The sequence below is a fragment of the Ailuropoda melanoleuca genome, chromosome 4, assembly GCF_002007445.2.
Source record: "Ailuropoda melanoleuca isolate Jingjing chromosome 4, ASM200744v2, whole genome shotgun sequence".
NCBI lineage: Eukaryota > Metazoa > Chordata > Mammalia > Carnivora > Ursidae > Ailuropoda > Ailuropoda melanoleuca.
Window position 1 is genome coordinate 88,112,294 of NC_048221.1, and position 16,826 is coordinate 88,129,119.

The following is a 16,826-nucleotide window of genomic DNA, read 5'->3' on the forward strand; positions in this document are numbered from 1 at the left end:
CTGTGGGGGCCTGAATGGGAAGCCTCCTCAGCCCACCATGAGGGCTGACTTTCTGACTATGTGCTGGTCAAAAAAGGGTATAAATCATTACTTCAAAACACCTCAAGGCCCAATGGGTTCATACCTTGTGCACATTTTCAAGAGCCTGTTCCAATTTCCTTTTGTACCGGTAAATAAGAACTAGAAAGCCACCGTTTTCCCTCTCGGGAGTGTAGCAGGCTTCACGATTAAGTGACATGTTGTTTTAAAAGTCGGTTAACGAGGCAGAGCTAAGCCATGGTGTCTGCAGTCAGGAAAGGGTAGTTCCAAGGGGGGGGGTGTGGCTTCTGGAGAGCTGGTCACCGGCCTATAGGCTTAGGATCTATGCATGTTTCTGTATGCATGCTGTACTTTAATAAAAATGTTTTAAAAACACGAGTTAATAGCTCTCAAGAAAAAGGCTCCCAGTTCAAAGGGGAGCTGTGAGAAGCCATATCCTTAATCTCTTCAACTACATCCTCCAATGTGACCAGTGGCTGCTGGAAGGGTACAGAAGTACCAATGCTGACACTAAAAATCATAAAAATGAGACAAATACAGTGATGCCAACAATTCAGAACAATGGTTTGTCCTCATGGATCAACCTCATTTGAAGAAAAAAGCAGCTAAGAGAAAATGTGTGACAAGTGTCTTCGAAAGGCTAGCAGGGGCTATTTTCTCATCTGACATCCTGTGCTGCCAAAACCCCCAGCCCTTTAAGTGGAAACACACACATTCTTTCAGTTTCTTTTGGGGGTAGTGATAGAATGAAGGAGTGCCCCTGGCAAAATTATTGTGTGTGACAGACTTCCAAGACCCAGAGAGAGGCCGGCCAGAGAACTGGCTCTGAGACAACTTCTGAGACACGGAATAGTCTCATTTCTCTTCTCACCCCAAATACTTGCCTTAAGATGCATTCTGGATCCTGTGTTTGAGGTGGTCCAAACAGAGAGCTTCTGTGCCTAAGAGAGGACACCTCCCACCAGCCACAGGGCAGAACTCTGAGAAATAGTTCTTCCACTGTCAGATTGTCACACAGCAACTCCCAGGCAGGAAGGAAAAGCCCGATCCAACTTCAACGGGGGGAAGCCACATTTGCTTAGACAACTTTCTACTGTTAAAATATTACACCTTAAAAAACACACAGGACTCAGAAATCTGATAATGTCTATGCTTCTAACACCCTCCCACCCCTCAAGTAACAACAAAACACACCCGGAGAACAAAAAGGCCACCCTGAAAAAAGGACGTGGTAGATGGGGGTGGGGGGTTCGGGGGGGAGGATCACAGAAACAGCGAACAGAAAAAGGCCCAGTCGTCCAAGGGCTCACTATCCACGGCTGTGCCATGCACCACGCGGCTCCTCGCAGCGGGGGACAGACCCCCGAGTGCGGGCGTGGGTGGGGGACATCGGGAGGGTGCAGAAAGGGGGGCGTGTGTGTGGAATCAGCCCTCCCAAAGGCTGCCTTCAGACCCCAAAGTGACTGCCTCTGGCCTCGGGGAATGGCGGAAACAGGGGCAAAATTCCAATGGGGAGAAAGCCTCTCTGCTTATTTACAGACAGGGTAAGGACTCCCAGAAGACCGGGGGAGTGTTAGTAACAGAACCCCTAAAGCTGCCGGCTTCGGGAAAGGTTTTTTTTTTTTTTAAACAGAGCAAAACAAAACAAAACAAAAAAACCGAACAAAGCTCATCCAGGATGAGGTCCCTGCAGTAACATCCATGCTAATTGGTAAGTAAGACAAAGCCTTCCCTAACAAATCAGCAATGTAATTATGAAGCCAGTCACTAGATGAAGCCAGTTAGGCGCGCTCGGGCGCTATTCTGCAGCTGTAACCCGACACCACTGTTTGCGGCGGCGCCTCCTCCCGGCTCTCCCCGCTGCGCAGGGGGCTCGGGGCCGCGGGGCCGCGGGGCACCGCACCGGCTGCTCGCCGCTCATCACGCTGCATTTCCACGGAGACCCAGGGAACAATTCGCTCTGCTTTGCTGACAGCGCCTTAAAGCCCGGAGAGAAAGCCGAAATTCGGCCAGGAAGTCCACCTCTAACTAAACTAAACTAACTAAATAAAAACAAAAACACTTTTACTGTTTGGGAATGTCTTCTTAAGTCCACGTTTCAAGACACTCTAGCTTTCCCTCTCAGGATTTTTGCTTCCATGCTTCCATTAAACTGAAGACCGTTTCAGACACTGCTGGTTTGTCAAATATCATCTTTTTTCTTGGAAAAGGAAAAGGAAAAATTTAAACGTTGACAACTAACTGCATTTAGTAGGCAAACCAGACTCAAATTCTGGGAGAGAATGTTTCAAGTAACTACTTCTTTGGACTATATTATGGCCTTGTTAATAAACATCTGGAAAGAAAAATGGGCTTTGTCGAATGTAACTGTTAAGTAGGATAAAATGTTTCTAATATCCTGTCTAATTGGTTCCTCTACCAGTTGGGAATTTTAGGTTTTAAAGCTAACTTTTTTTTTTTTTTTTAAGATTTTATTTATCCATTAGACAGAGACAGCCAGCGAGAGAGGGAACACAAGCAGGGGGAGTGGGAGAGGAAGAAGCAGGCCCACAGCGGAGGAGCCCAACGTGGGGCTCGATCCCAGAACGCCGGGATCACGCCCTGAGCCGAAGGCAGACGCCCAACGACTGCGCCACCCAGGTGCCCCTAAAGCTAACTCTTAAGCTGGACACCAGTCGCCTTCTTCCAAAGACAGTGGAAATGCTAACAATTATTTCATTTTATCTAAGGATTCTGGCTAAAAGCACCACACCCTTAAAGTAAAAGATCAAGCCTAAATATACGGATTCTGAACTTCAGTTTAACAAAAACATAATCAATATATGATGCCTGGATTTGCTTTTAAATCCTCTAGAAAAACAAAACTGGCCATGTAGATGAAACAAAATGACAAAATGTTGACAACTGTTGAAACTGGGTAATAAGTACAAGGGGATGCGTTACACTCTTCCTCTACTTTTGAGTGTTTGGAATTTTCCATAATAAAAAGTTAAAAGCACAACACATCAATACATATGTTTAAAATGCTACGAATTCAAAAAATCAAATAAGCACAATAAATTATCTACACCCTCAGCGAGAAGTATTCTATTAACTTGATAGTTTAGTTTACACAGAAGAAAGCTACTAATGCTCCATGTAAACAAGCGTGCCCAGTACACGCCAACCCCTTTCAAACTCTGAAAGACAGCACATCACATCCAGCCACAAGGGGGCGCGGCAGAGCAATAAGGCGCGCCTGAAGTCTGATTACTACTGCAATTCCACCTATATAGATCTCTCAAAGTATACACCCTTCCGAGATTGTTCCCAAATTCCAGTCTACACAGGACAGTGCTAAGCAAGTCAAGAGCCTTGCTAAAACCAAACTAAATTATGTTATACTATGATTCAGACTCTGAAAATACCGTACATAGAAAAGAGTGCTGCCTATATATGTGACAATGATGTTTCAAAAACCATGGTTAAAACCCCTGGAGGATTCCTGAAGGGAGAATACACAACAACAACAACAAACATACAAACCCAAGTCATAAGGTGAGGACTTGGAAAAGCCAACAGTTCAAAATTGCCAGTGGGGGTCCTAAAGTGGACTCCCAACCACACAGTGAGTTCGTCTCAATGTTAGCATTAAGAATTTTACCAGTATTGAAAAGTCTTCAATAATCCTGTTGCTTCTTAAGAAAAGGAAAGTACTTCCACACTGAACAGATACGGCTTCAGGCAGTTATTTGGGAAAACTTCATAAAGGATATCGGGGAGGAGCCATTTAATTGTAAAATGTAACAAAGTTAACCTTAGAGAGAGAATGAAACCAGTTACTGTGTAACTACCTGCTGAAATTTTTTTCTACTGAAATTACAAGTTGAGGTTCTATGTTGTTGTATGCTCCATAATAATGTCCATAAGCAATTAACTATTATCACCAATCTTTCCATTTGAAACTTTGTAAATATAAACATACTATTTATAATAATTTATTATAATCATTTAAATTATGATGCTAATGCATACTAATTTGGTGTCAGGAACATCTTTAACATGCTGAATCTAAAGACTCATAATCAATTAAGGAAAAAAAACCTCTTAGATTTTAATTTTTTCTTTCTCTTAAGATAATGTGCCTGTAAAGGCTAGCCAGCTTTGCCCCACCCCCATTCCCGTGCATAATGAAAATATTTTTTTCTCCTGTATTTATAATTGCTTGGATGGGATTCTGGTTTCAACCCTTCTGTAGCGTCTTTTCCCCAAAGATACCTTGTTTTTCCCCTCACATTGGAGACCCATAATAAACAATGTCAGGGGGAATAAAAGGCTTAGGGTAGAAACCAAATGCTTTGCCAAAAGTAAGTGACAGTTTTTTGTATTTTTTAAAAAGAGGGCCATCAGATCTATAAAAGTCACACTAACACAGGCAAATGTAATTTGTTAGAATGAGTCTGCATAAAATAAAACTGTACCTTTAGTTATACAAAAGGTTGCCTTCCAGGTTTTGTTAGCCAACTACTTGCCACTGAATGAAACTAACAGAAACTAAGTATGTATACTACATCAGGAAGCGTTTTTATAGAAGTGTTTCTTACAGACGAGTAGTTTTTAATCTTCTTTGTGTTCAAATTCAGAATGCTTTATTACTGTGAAAAATCATTTTAAAGAAGACATGTTATAAAATATAGAACATATTTCATCTTTTAACTTCCACATGCAGTCTAGTTATTTTTTTTTTTTTTATTTACTTAATGAGTAAAACTGAACATTGTACTGTGTGGTCCAAATCTGGATTCTTTAAAAGAAATGTCTACAACATGACATACATGAGAGTATAAAAATTGAAGGTATAGGATAATAGAAGTAGACTTAAGAGACACATAAAAGATAGGATAATAGAAATACACGTAAGACACACAGTATTCAACTGTGTATGTTGCAGTCCCATATAAGGGACATCCATACTCAGAATCAGCATGTGTATTTTAGTTATTCCTAAGAATTAGGGAGGCTAGTGATAAGGTTTTACAAAGACAATTTAAACTTTATATCATATACTCAAATAATTGACAAAGTAGAGAAAAGAAAATGAGGATACAAACTAAACTTGAGAACAGTGAATGATACTTTGTAAATATGCCAGCCATTCATTTTTAAAAATAATTACTTTGGGGCTACTTTGAGATAAAATATTTCTTTCTGAGGACTTCTGCATATTGATAATTAATGACCCATGGAACACAAAATCACTTAGTCAAAGACAATAAAAATAATCAGAGTACCACAATGAATGTTATAAATATTTATTTTCTAAGGAATCAACCTCTTAACACTTCAAAGCTCTTCAATGATCCCTAAGGAGAGCCTACCTCCAGCCTACCACACTCGCTACCCCTAACATTCCATTCAGCCTGCCTATCTTCAGGAGTTTCTGAAGAAGGCAGGTGCCACTTGAAGAATCCACACTTTGAATTTGTAAACCAGCGACCATTAGACCGCTAACAATCATCATCAGGTGAAATCTATTTTATTTTACATTTCTGGATGTGGTAAAAAATATTTTTTTAAAAATCAGCCTGTTTTAAAAACTACTCTGAAGAGACCATCACCAAGTTCATGACAAGCAGAGAGGCAGCACAAAAATTTCTTCTTCTGGGGCGCCTGGGTGGCACAGCGGTTAAGCGTCTGCCTTCGGCTCAGGGCGTGATCCCGGTGTTATGGGATCGAGCCCCACATCAGGCTCCTCCGCTGTGAGCCTGCTTCTTCCTCTCCCACTCCCCCTGCTTGTGTTCCCTCTCTCGCTGGCTGTTTCTATCTCTGTTGAATAAATAAATAAAATATTTAAAAAAAAAATTTCTTCTTCAGCTGCAGACCACAGAGCTCAAATACCTCTGCTGTATCCCTTCTCTGTGACAGCAGGGAACACACCGAAGTGGACATGCACATGGAGGTTCCCTCCTCAAAAAAGGTCAGAAATCTGAAAAGCAAATCTGTATCGTGTACTATTATAAAACGGGATAACCACTCAGGGAGGATCAGTGTAAAACAGTTGCCACGTCATTATCTCCTTCGTGCTGCTAGAATTTTATGCAAACCTGCTCTGGTGTAGAGATGACCTTGGGACTTTCAGATTCCCTAAGTTTAACTCCAGCAACACTTCTAAACACCAGGGTGGGGTACTCCGGCAGCCTGCTCAAAGCCCCAGGAGCTGCGGCGTGGCGTGGAACGATAAGCAGCCAGCCAGGAGAGGAAAGCAAGGAGCTGAAGGTTGATCTGCAGCAAGTGGCATATCCGCATGTAACTTTCTGACCATGGCACATCCAAGTAGTTCTTTTTACTTTTGTTCAACAGATTCACAGAGCCCACTACAAACATGAGTGTTCACACACAAAATGCCCTTAAGAGCCAGAATCCCTTCCCTTTCACTACTCTACATGAAAACTCCTAGAACCACAAAAAATGCTTGGTTTGGGGGCTTCTTGTCAGTTACCCGCCTATGAAGGTTGTTAAAGCAAAAACCTTAGAACCACTTGGTAACTCTGCAAAGCTACAGGTTTTTGCAGAGAGACAAAAAGATAGTAATGCAGACATGAATTAGTTTTAAGAACTTAGGTTTGCAGCTACCTGGAGTCACTAGAGAAACAAAGCTGCCTTTGGGCACCTAAAACTAGTCAGACCTGCTGTAGCAGTTGCACGGTGGCTCCAGCCCTGCCCTCCACTCTCCTCCCTCCAGCCCCCACCCCACGCATCCGCATAGCTCGCTCCACTCAGGGCGGCGCCGGGCCAGGCACACTCACCCCTCGTTCTGCCGTCCCGGCTCAGAGGCAGGGCCAGCACTGCACACGCAGAGTGCAAGTGTAAGGGGAGGCCAGACAGGCGAGCCGATGCCGACTCCATTCTGAACGGAGAGCGGCCATGGGTAGAGACCACGGCTTATGTGACCCTGGCTTTCTAAAATACATAAATCAAAGTGTGATGTCTGTGTCAGTGAATCCTGGCAGGTATTTCCAATTAAGTTCAGATGAGGGACAGAAGACCTTGAGAGGAGACAAATGAGCCTTTCCAGCTTTGGGAGCCCTCAGACCACAAAGAGAGCAGAATTTCCAAAAGGGAGTTTGCATTGTCTATATGAAGTGCTTCGTTTAAATGATAAGCATTTGTTTTGTCCTGTTAAAAGTCATATGTTTTTCAAAGATATTGTGATGTTTTTATTTTGAAATTTTTATTTGTGTTTCAATGAAAATTTTTAGACAGCCAAGCATGTTTTGTTTGTCTCATGATCTTCAAGAAAAAAAGAAAGAAAGAAAAAGAAAAAAAAAAAAACACAAGGCATCTATTTATTACCCAGAATAGGAATGTCGTCTTATTGGCCTGACATATGCCATTCACAGATTCATACAAAGAATGAACTGCCACACAGTGCTCGTGGAGAAAGACACTGCTCCACACAATGAGTGATGGGCGCTCCAGGGGACAGTTCTGTTCACAGGGTTTCCCAGCATCTGCACAGAGGGTAGAAGTTTGCTTTTCATACCAATTGCACTGGCCATTGGAGACAATTTTTTTTTTTAAGACACGCCAACTCTGGTTAGTAGCTGTTTCCTTCGAGAATATTAAAACTAAATTAAATATCCACATACTTTTTAAGCAGGAGTCCTAGGTTATGGGTTTCTATCATTTGTGTAAGTAATGATATCCACAGGAGACAGAAAATTATGGTTTATGCATATGCAAGTGGCCGCAGAATTTTGTATGTTCTGTTGGTCAGCGATAATTAATGGAAAGACCTAAGAAGGGAGGTGTTACCTTCCTGCAAGGCCACTTTTCACTTAAAACTGAAGCTTGCCCTCTGGTACCTTTGGCATATATGTGATCTTTGGACTCAGTCGTCAAAGAGACCTCTCTCTTTCTCTTTCTGTCCTTGGCCAAGAAACTACTGCAACTAGAGCCATCTCCTACAATAAATACGAACTTTCTGTAGCAACAAAGTTTTCAAACAATTCTACAAGTGAATTAAAGTTCACACTCCTAAATACCATATTTATCTCTACGTGTTTTTAATCTACATATAATAGTAACAGTGATCTTGATTTTTCTGATATAAATGAAATATAAAGCTCCATGCTTTTACTAGTGTTCTTTAACAAGAAACCACAGCAAAAACAAACTCAAAAAGTTTCTGTTGTAGCTTTTACCTTTCTGAGTTAATTAAAATGTAAAATATTTTGACAGACAGTAGCCTTGTAGTATAATTTGATACTGATAATTTGTAGTAAGCTACTTTATTTGACCCCCCCCCAAAAAAAAACCTTTATGCATGTGTCTGTATTTTTTACCTCATACCTTTTTTTTATGTTTTGTGTATGTGTCTTTCTAAAGTACTGCTGTACTTTTATTCTGCCACGGGAGCATTATTTAAAATAGTGGATGCCAAAAGTACCAGTTGTTACATAAATTTGAGTGAGTTTTAAAATAGCAAAACTTTTACTTTTTTCTATATGCTCATTATTAATAATTCAGTGCATGGCAACTGGGTAAAATTTATATCTCAGTTTCTCACTAAAAAAGTTTCCAAGGGGGACAATTCAGTAAACAGGAGCCTAAAGAATTTCAAACCTGAATGAATATCCTTCTCTTAGTTCTTAAGGGAAACAAGCCTGAGCGGCTGTTACCTAAAAAGTTGTGACACTTGCCCGACAATAACACTGTTCCTTAGGACACCTCTTTTTGTACACTTGGCTGGTATTCTAAAATGTGAGTCCTCTCTCCTACCTGTTGTTATAAAGCAAGGAACAGACTAAGTGTCAAAAAAGAAAAAAAAAAGGCTGTCTAATCCATTTTATCGGATTTCTCACCTGACAGCAAGCAACATGGCTATGTACATTTTAAGGGGGGGGGGACTAAAAATTATTTTCAGGGCTTCCAAACTTGATGAACGATATAAACAACTTTACATTAACATATAATTCCTCTAAGTAAATCAGTGAGGCAAGGAAAACTTTCTAACACGTCTTTTTTTTTTTCTACAAAAAAACCTGATAAAATTAACATGAAAGCAGGGATCCATGAACAAGCTATTCTTGCTCAGGCCAGAAGCTGGGTCTTCTGATGGGTATTTTCACCCTCACAGCACACCCTTGCTTGCTCAAATCAGAATAGACTGCTATAAAAAGTGGGAGCAATGGGAGGAGCTCCTGGAGTGAGGCATGCCTTCTGGTTAGCTGAGCAACTATCCCCTTCACCCTCCTCAGCAAAACAATGAAGAGGCTCTCAGGTGGACTGTCCTCCAGGGGTTGAGTGGAGCCAAGAGTCCACTTCAATCTTGTCGGAGCGTAGTCCCTAATTAGAAAATGCTACTTTGAACACTTAAGGCCTCAGGGATCCTATTTGCTGCTACAACTTCTAGGCTCTTTACACACATTATAGACATTTCTTAACATATATTGGGAAATCAAAAAGCATATTTCAAGAACAAAGCTTGAAAACATTTACTGTCTTCCTTAAGACTAACTGGGGCTACCCAATTCGATTCAAACAAAAACTGCTATAGTCTGAGGCTGTATGTCTCACCCTGCTGATTGCCCTTCCCCATTCAGTGCCTGTAAAAACTTTCTTTCTACCACCCAAACATCCTGAAACTAAACCGTTTGAAAGCAAGAAGTTATTCTAAGACAAACTATACCTAATCTTTTTGTGAAATTTAAGACTAAACCCAAAACACGACTCCCATCTCAATCTATTACCACTACTTCTGCTAAAGGTAAACTAACTGATGGCCAAGAATAAAAATAAGAACAACTTACGATTTTCTCTAGATGCAATGGCCCTCTGACGGCACCCTCTGTCTTAATGGTACAAAGTCCAGGGCCAGGGACAGCTGGCTCCCCTCAGCCCCCTCCCTTTCAGTCATAGGCGGTTACCACCAAGATGACTTGTAGATTTCTAACTTAAAAGCCAGTGAGACGTTAAGTTTAACACACACATATATTCAAAATCAATTCACTTGTCACGGGCGAAAGGAGGGTACAGAGGGATGTTTTCAAGCTAAAAACACAGGGAAACTCACAGAAACACACTATATCAAGTTGGATGCAAACCCGGTCACGGAACCGAAAAGTGAACCAGCCTTCACTCAAGCAATCCGAGCTTTAAAAAAAAAAGTCTCCTACGTTCACAACAACACAACGGCCACAACACGCACACACATCCCAGCTGGAAAAGCGACAGCTCCAAGCTCCCTCCGCCCCATTGCTGGGCTCCGGTTAGCTCCCGACCCCCTCCTGACCCGGGTCCGTGACTGCCCGTCCCGTGCCCTTCCCCCAGCAGATCTGCCCGCGTACGCTGGGGGTCCCCGGCCCCCGGCCCGGAGGTCTAAGGGTTGCGGGGCCGGGAAGCAGTGGGAAGGAGCGCTCCTCCGGGTACCTGCACCAGGCCAGGTCCCTCTAGCCGAGGCGCCCGCGACCCTCGCGACCGCTCGGGCCCCTCCTCCGCCCTCCAGGCTCTCCCGGCCCCGGCCAGGTCCCAACACCGCCCCCCACCCATCGGGAGCCCGGCGCATCCGAGGATCCCCTCCAGCCTGGCGCCCGGAGAACTTACCACATGCAGCTCCACCTGGGAACTAATGCATCAGGAGGGGTTTCTGCCCACTCCTCAAGCTACTCCCTCTCCATGCGGAGTCCCCGCTCCGGGGGCCCGAGGGTGGCGCCGGGGAGCGGGCAGGAGACGAGTACCCAAGCTAAGACTCCGCAGTCTTCTGCCGGCGCGCTGGGAGCATTATACAATGGTGGAGGCGGCGGCGGCGGCGGCGGCGGCAGGCAGGCAGCGGAGGAGGAAGCGGGAGGCGGGCGGAGGGGGCGCCCTGACCGAGCGAGCGGCAGCTCGTGCTCCAGCACTCGCTGTGCAGGAGTGACGTGCGGCCAGCGAGCCTCCCGCGAGCTCCGGGCCCCGGGCTCAGCAGGCCCCGCCCCTCCCCCAGCCCCGCCCTCCCCCGGCGGTCCCGGGAGGCGCGATAAATGCCGAGCCGGGCCCCGGCCGCCGTAGGAGCAGGAAGGGGCAGGCAGAGCACGGGAGACGTCGGGTGGCAGCGCCGCCCACGGCTCCCTCTCCGGCCGGCGCGCCCTTTATTTTCTCTTAAGGAAAGGCTTAAGGAGATGGTGAGAGGAAAAGAGACACTCCGGCCAGGGGACCACAACTAACCACCAATAATCCCCTCACACACCAGAAAATACTCATGCAAATAACCGAGCGGCTAGTGACAAAGGCGGCGGCGAGTGCAGCGCGCGTACAGCCCGCTGAGTCGCGCGACCGCAAATATGACAAGCATTTAAGCTATTCGGCAACTTGGGGCCGGTCAGCAGGGCGGGCAGGGTCCCGCGGGGGAGGGGGGACAGGAGGTGAGGGGCAAAAATTCGACCCCGAGGCACGGCGTCCACGCTGCCTGTGCGGCTTTCGAGACAGGCGTCCCTGGAGAGCGGGGGGGCAGCAGCGTCCGCAGCTGGGACACTCCCAGACGCCCCCGTCTCCGGACGCACCAGTGGCCTGAAGAGATGTCCGAACGGCTGGACGGGGGCTCCAGCTGGAGCCGGGGTCAGAAAATGCCCCTTGAGCGCGGCGGCCTCGGCCCAACACTCGAAATGGGTCACCAAGTCAACAGTACTTTAGGAGTAGGACGGAGCCGAGTTGCATTCTTCGTGGCCGGCCGCGACGCGGTGCAGAGCCGGCAGCCGGCCGCCCGCGCTGGCAGAGCCCACGCAGGTAGGGAAGCCAGGCGTGGAGACGCAGCGGGGTCAGAGGCCCTGTCCTCTGCCCAGAAGCTTCATGTGGATAACCTTTTCCCTCTCTGTAGGAAGGCATCGGCTTTGAACTACTTACATGTAGCAGGGAAATTTATACTAATTGGGAAAGGTGCGTATGCCTAAGTGGTGCGAATTTAAAACACCAGGAAAAGAGAGAGAGCTCCCCTGGAAAATTAATGATTATTTTAAAAATCACATGCGCGTTCAGTGCAAAGATGTGAGGAAAAGTAATTCAGGCTACTTAAAATTTTGGCTGCCACCCCAATCAATATCATCTCAGATATTTGGCATTTAATGGTTCACTGTACTAGTTATATTTAAGGATAATAAAGCTTTAAGACCTAACATAAAGGTGATTACAAGTCGTTAACATCAAGACAAGTTTAGACCTATTCAACTCTTCCGTAATGATTTCTTATCAATCAAATTGATGGTCTTACTGAAATTAAACCTGGGCCAAATGCTGGTAGAGAAGACCGTGTTTCTTGTTTTATCTTTAAGGAAAATAACAAAGGTTTTTACTTGACCCTCAGTATAATTAAAATCCTATAGATTTTTCTTCAAGTATAACCGATGCCAAAAGCTAATTATTTGTGATATCTCTGGGACGTGTCATTATAGTGGCGCTCCAAATTACATGCTCAGGGCCCTCCGCAGGTCCGGCTCAGTCTGTGCCTGGGTGGCAGAGCGTTCAAACATTTTGCTGCGAAGCCAAGATATTTTTCATTTCCAGAGTTCTGCCTTTTAGAAACACTAACTACTAACAGTTTCCTAACCACCCACTCACTTATACTTTCAGCGCTCACTTTAAGGAAAAGCCATTGAAATAGAAGCTGCAATAATCTCTTCCTGTGATATCTTTGCAGCAGAGGCCAGAGGCTCTGTTGAATTTAAAATGAATTTAAACTGTTATGCATGAATCGAAGTTAGCAGTGAGTTAGACTTGCAGAATTTTGTGACACTTTGATATCTTCCTAGCAAATGGATTACCAAGTGCAGTGTTCCTGTACAAAAGAACTAAGATCAAAGTGACAAGTTTTCTGTCTCCAGAGTGGACCTGTGATGCTGCTAAGGCATGTTGTTCAGGAAAGGTCTGACTTCTTAGGAGAGCAACCTGAGTTTTCGAGTGAAAAGGTTTTCACCTTTCCATACTTTTGAAGGTAGTAACCTCTTAACAGTGTACACATTATATACGAGTTCCACTTCCCCCACTTTCAGATTCTGGTATCTTTCATCAAAGCATGAAGTGGCAGCTTCCACAGCTGCTAATGTGGTCCCACACAAGGTGGTTAACCACCCCTCCCCCAGGCTGAGCCCCCACAAGCTGGCCCAGCAACCCCTGCCTGGCCCTGGGAACCCAACTCCACAAAGATAAGGAAAAGCCCTCCCTGAGCTTTTGAAGTCAACTCCCTTCAGTATGCAATGGCATGATTAAAAAAAAAAAAAATCATTGCTTATTCCTAGCAAATGAACAAGAAATGTTTCGTAAAAATAGAAGTGTGGTTTTCACTCTCACTCTGTGGGACATTTAAAAGCCCATTTAAAATAATCCTACCCTCAGGATTTAGAGTTTAGAGTTTCTCCTTCTCACTTTCACATATAAGAAATTGGGCCAGGCGTCCACATTTAACTATCGGGAACATATCTGTTTAGGGAGAAAACAAACATGGCTTTTGTAAGTATAGAACGGTGATGGTAATTTGCAAAAATACTCATTAGTTTAGTTTCAGAGAGGTACTTCTCAACATTGCTTTGTATTCTGGGTACTAGTTTGCACTTCACTGCTTCTCTTTGAAAGTTTCTGCGCCTTCACATGTCTTGCAAACTACTAGAGGACTTCGCTAACTGAAGGCCACTTTTAGCACTTAATTAGCATGCACCCAAGAAATGACACCAGGACAAGCTGGCTATATAAACTGAGAAACAAAGACTTTAAAATAGTTTTAAACTTCACTTTTTCTTTCTCTTTTACTATATTTTATCTCTCAGGTTCCACTTGAAATACTAGTAGTAATCATCCACATCTGTACCTTGGAAATATTGGTCTTACGGCAATAAATAAATAAATAAATATCAGATAAAATAAACATTTCATTCTTGAAACATTGTCTGCAGCCAGCTGGGCTCAATCATCTTTTCATGGAAAATACAGCCATCCTTACTGAACGTGGACTTCCCATTCACTGATAACTTAAAACCGCTAACTTCAAAATAAAGTTCTGGAAGTCACTTCACCTAACTGATTACCAAGGTGTTGATACTGGACGCGGTGATTTGGAAGACTCAACTCTCTCACGAAGATGGCATGGACAGGTTCCGTACTTTGCGCCACTGGTCACTGAAAACTCCGTTGTAGCGATGGAGTGTGTTAACACATCTCCTTCTCCAGACGCCTTTCCGGCTCTTCCTCCACCTACTTCTGTCAGGTTTTTTCCCCCTCTTTCTCCCTGAGGTCACGGTTCACACAAGCAGAACTTCAACTCCAGGGAAGGGCTGCATTTGCACAGCTTCCCTAATTACTACTGGCCTGCTTTGCATCGACAGCCCCTTATGTTCTTCTGAGAGAGGGCTATTCTTCTGTTAGAGATACGCCGCCTTCTCTTTTAAAAATCTGACAATATTTAAATCCCAATTTGGGACAAAATCTTGAGGATAGTATTTGAAGAAAATGCTTTTAAAACCATTTTCCCCCCTAACATTGTTGATTAGTCTCTGGTAACCATGACTAGAAAAGATAGCTTCTGTGGGGCATTAATGTCCTTCCTATTTCAATTGCCACTATTTTCCATTAAAATCTTCAGATAAACTGTGAGGTCCAGTTGGGAGCAGCTTTTGCTCTCACCCTTTTCTCAGCAGCAAAGCGAAGGCCCTTGCTGGTAACAACTCCAGTGTTGCCTTCCTGCTGGACGCTGCTCCACTAAGGACTGGGGGTCCGCCAGCGTCTCTCCTTGTCCCAGGTCCCCTCACAGCACTACCCTCTCAGGGGCCTCTGCATGTCGGCTCTGTACGACTCGAGTATAAACCTGCTTCCTTTCTTGAGGAGTTCATACTCTTCTCAAGACACTTGGCACTACCAGTATCCACAGAAAACATCAATACACATTAGAAATCGTATGGCCTCCAGGCCTTCCTTGTCCTTGGGGACCAGCCTGCTGAGAGGATGAGACCTGGAGTAGGAGTATAAAGATCTTGTACAAATAAATCACTTAACTATGATTGATTGTTGACTTTCTAGTTTCTTAATCTGCTATGTCACAGATTTAGGGTCAGCCCTGGTTCTGGGGGAAAGAGCACAGGTTGTTCGTCAGGAGATTTCAGGTCTGGTTCCTCAGCCACAGCCAGCAGGGAGGCTGAATCAGGCCCTTGGCATCACGGGGCCTGCTGTCACGCCCTTCAGAAGGAGGTGCTCAGGCTCAAAGATGTCTGGAGCCCCCTCCCAGAGCTAGGAGTCTATAAAAAAGTGATTACAATGAAGACTACCCCCATGGGGGCTTTTTAGGCTCAAATGAGATAATCTGCTCAAACTGGTAGAACATAAGACCATGTTCACATTCACACATTTCTAAAAGAAAAGAGAAGTACAAATAACAATAATATACTCTATCCAATAGGCTATGTTCTTGGAATTATTCTTATCTAGAAGACAGATTTGAGCAATCTATCCATATTCTCCTGGATCTGTTACCCATTATGGTTCAAGTCACCCAGCTGGCAATTCTGTAGCCCCTTCCCCCTCCCCCAGTGTTTGGCTAGAAGCAGGATGGTTTAGAAGGCATTTTCACGTGGGTTTACATGTTCACTCTTCATAGCACACCTTCCCTGTGCCAAGGTACAAGGTGCTCCTTCTCACATCTTACAGAGGAGGAAACAGAGGCTTGGAGATGGACCTGCCAACTGAACTCCTTTATCAAGCTGACTCCCAGGCACAGAGAAGGTCTGGAGGCTGTGAGGTTTCTAACATTCATGGAAATTGTTTGTGGAAGCCAGGAAAGACCAAGCTGAGGGTCTTGAGAAGAGTATGAACTCCTCAAGCAGGGAGGATGGTTTACAGGCAGGAAGTCCAAAGTTGACATGTGGAGGCCACCAGGAGGGTAGCGATGTGCCAGGATCTGGACGCCACTTTACTTCAACTTTACACTAGAGTCATGAAGTAACAATTGTACTCCTCATACAAAGAACTCCAGACCTGCCTGTCCTTGGCTTTGTCAGCATCCTAGTTTAGCCCACAGAATTAATAAACCATAAACACCACAACGAAAAAGAAATAAGACTCATCACACCCTTCAGACCCCTCACTTATTTCTAATATGGTTCATAAAACTGGCATTCTTGTTTATCACTTTGTCTCTAGCCTCTAAAACAGCACCTGACACAGTAGGTATTTGTAAGTTTTCACTAAATGAATAATTTCAAGAATGCTGAAGAGTTTATACCCCCTTCATAAACTCAAGGGGTTAATCTTTCCTGCTCATGTTTTCCTCTCACTACCTTTTCACTAAACTGTGTGTGTGTGTGTGTGTGTGTGTGTACCCATATAAATAACCATATACACGTATTTTTAAGTAGCATTTGGGAAACTTCATAATTAGAGGGATCACTGTGAGCAATATAATATTGTCTTTGTAACTGCTTTCCCGCAATTCTAAAATACACCAATTGGGTTTAACATAGTTACAAGGACTAATGGGCACTCACCTAGTACTGTTAATCTATATAGTCTCACTACTGGGGGAGTAACCTTACAGGTAAATTATTGCCATAATTCCACCTTTCTGTACTTCTTTATAAAGATTTTCTCGTCCTACTTTAAGAATCAAAAGTCTTGGTCAAATGATATTTAAAACAACAGCAGCATTTGATAATTATGGGGGTGGTGGTGGTGGTGGTGAAGACTTGCCTATCCAAATTTTCAAGTGATTACCTGAATGGTTCAAATGACCACTTATTACTGGCACCTTCATGCCCTCATGGTCATGGAATATAAAAACACGCCAATAATCAAAT

At 44.1% G+C, this 16,826-nt stretch overlaps 1 protein-coding gene across 4 annotated transcripts in view; it reads right to left on the minus strand.

Moving 5' to 3' along the window:
- Positions 1–16,826, minus strand: part of SERTAD2 (SERTA domain containing 2) — a 114,975-nt gene that overhangs the window by 14,736 nt on the left and 83,413 nt on the right. The window contains exon 1 of one of the 4 annotated variants that reach the window (XM_034659226.1): positions 10,624–10,955. The exons of 2 other annotated variants lie outside the window; for them this stretch is intronic. The gene's annotated coding sequence lies outside the window, so the exon portion shown is untranslated. Of the gene's footprint in view, positions 1–10,623; positions 10,956–16,826 lie in introns of those variants that run through there. One more of the 4 variants, XM_034659225.1, reaches the window with a different exon arrangement.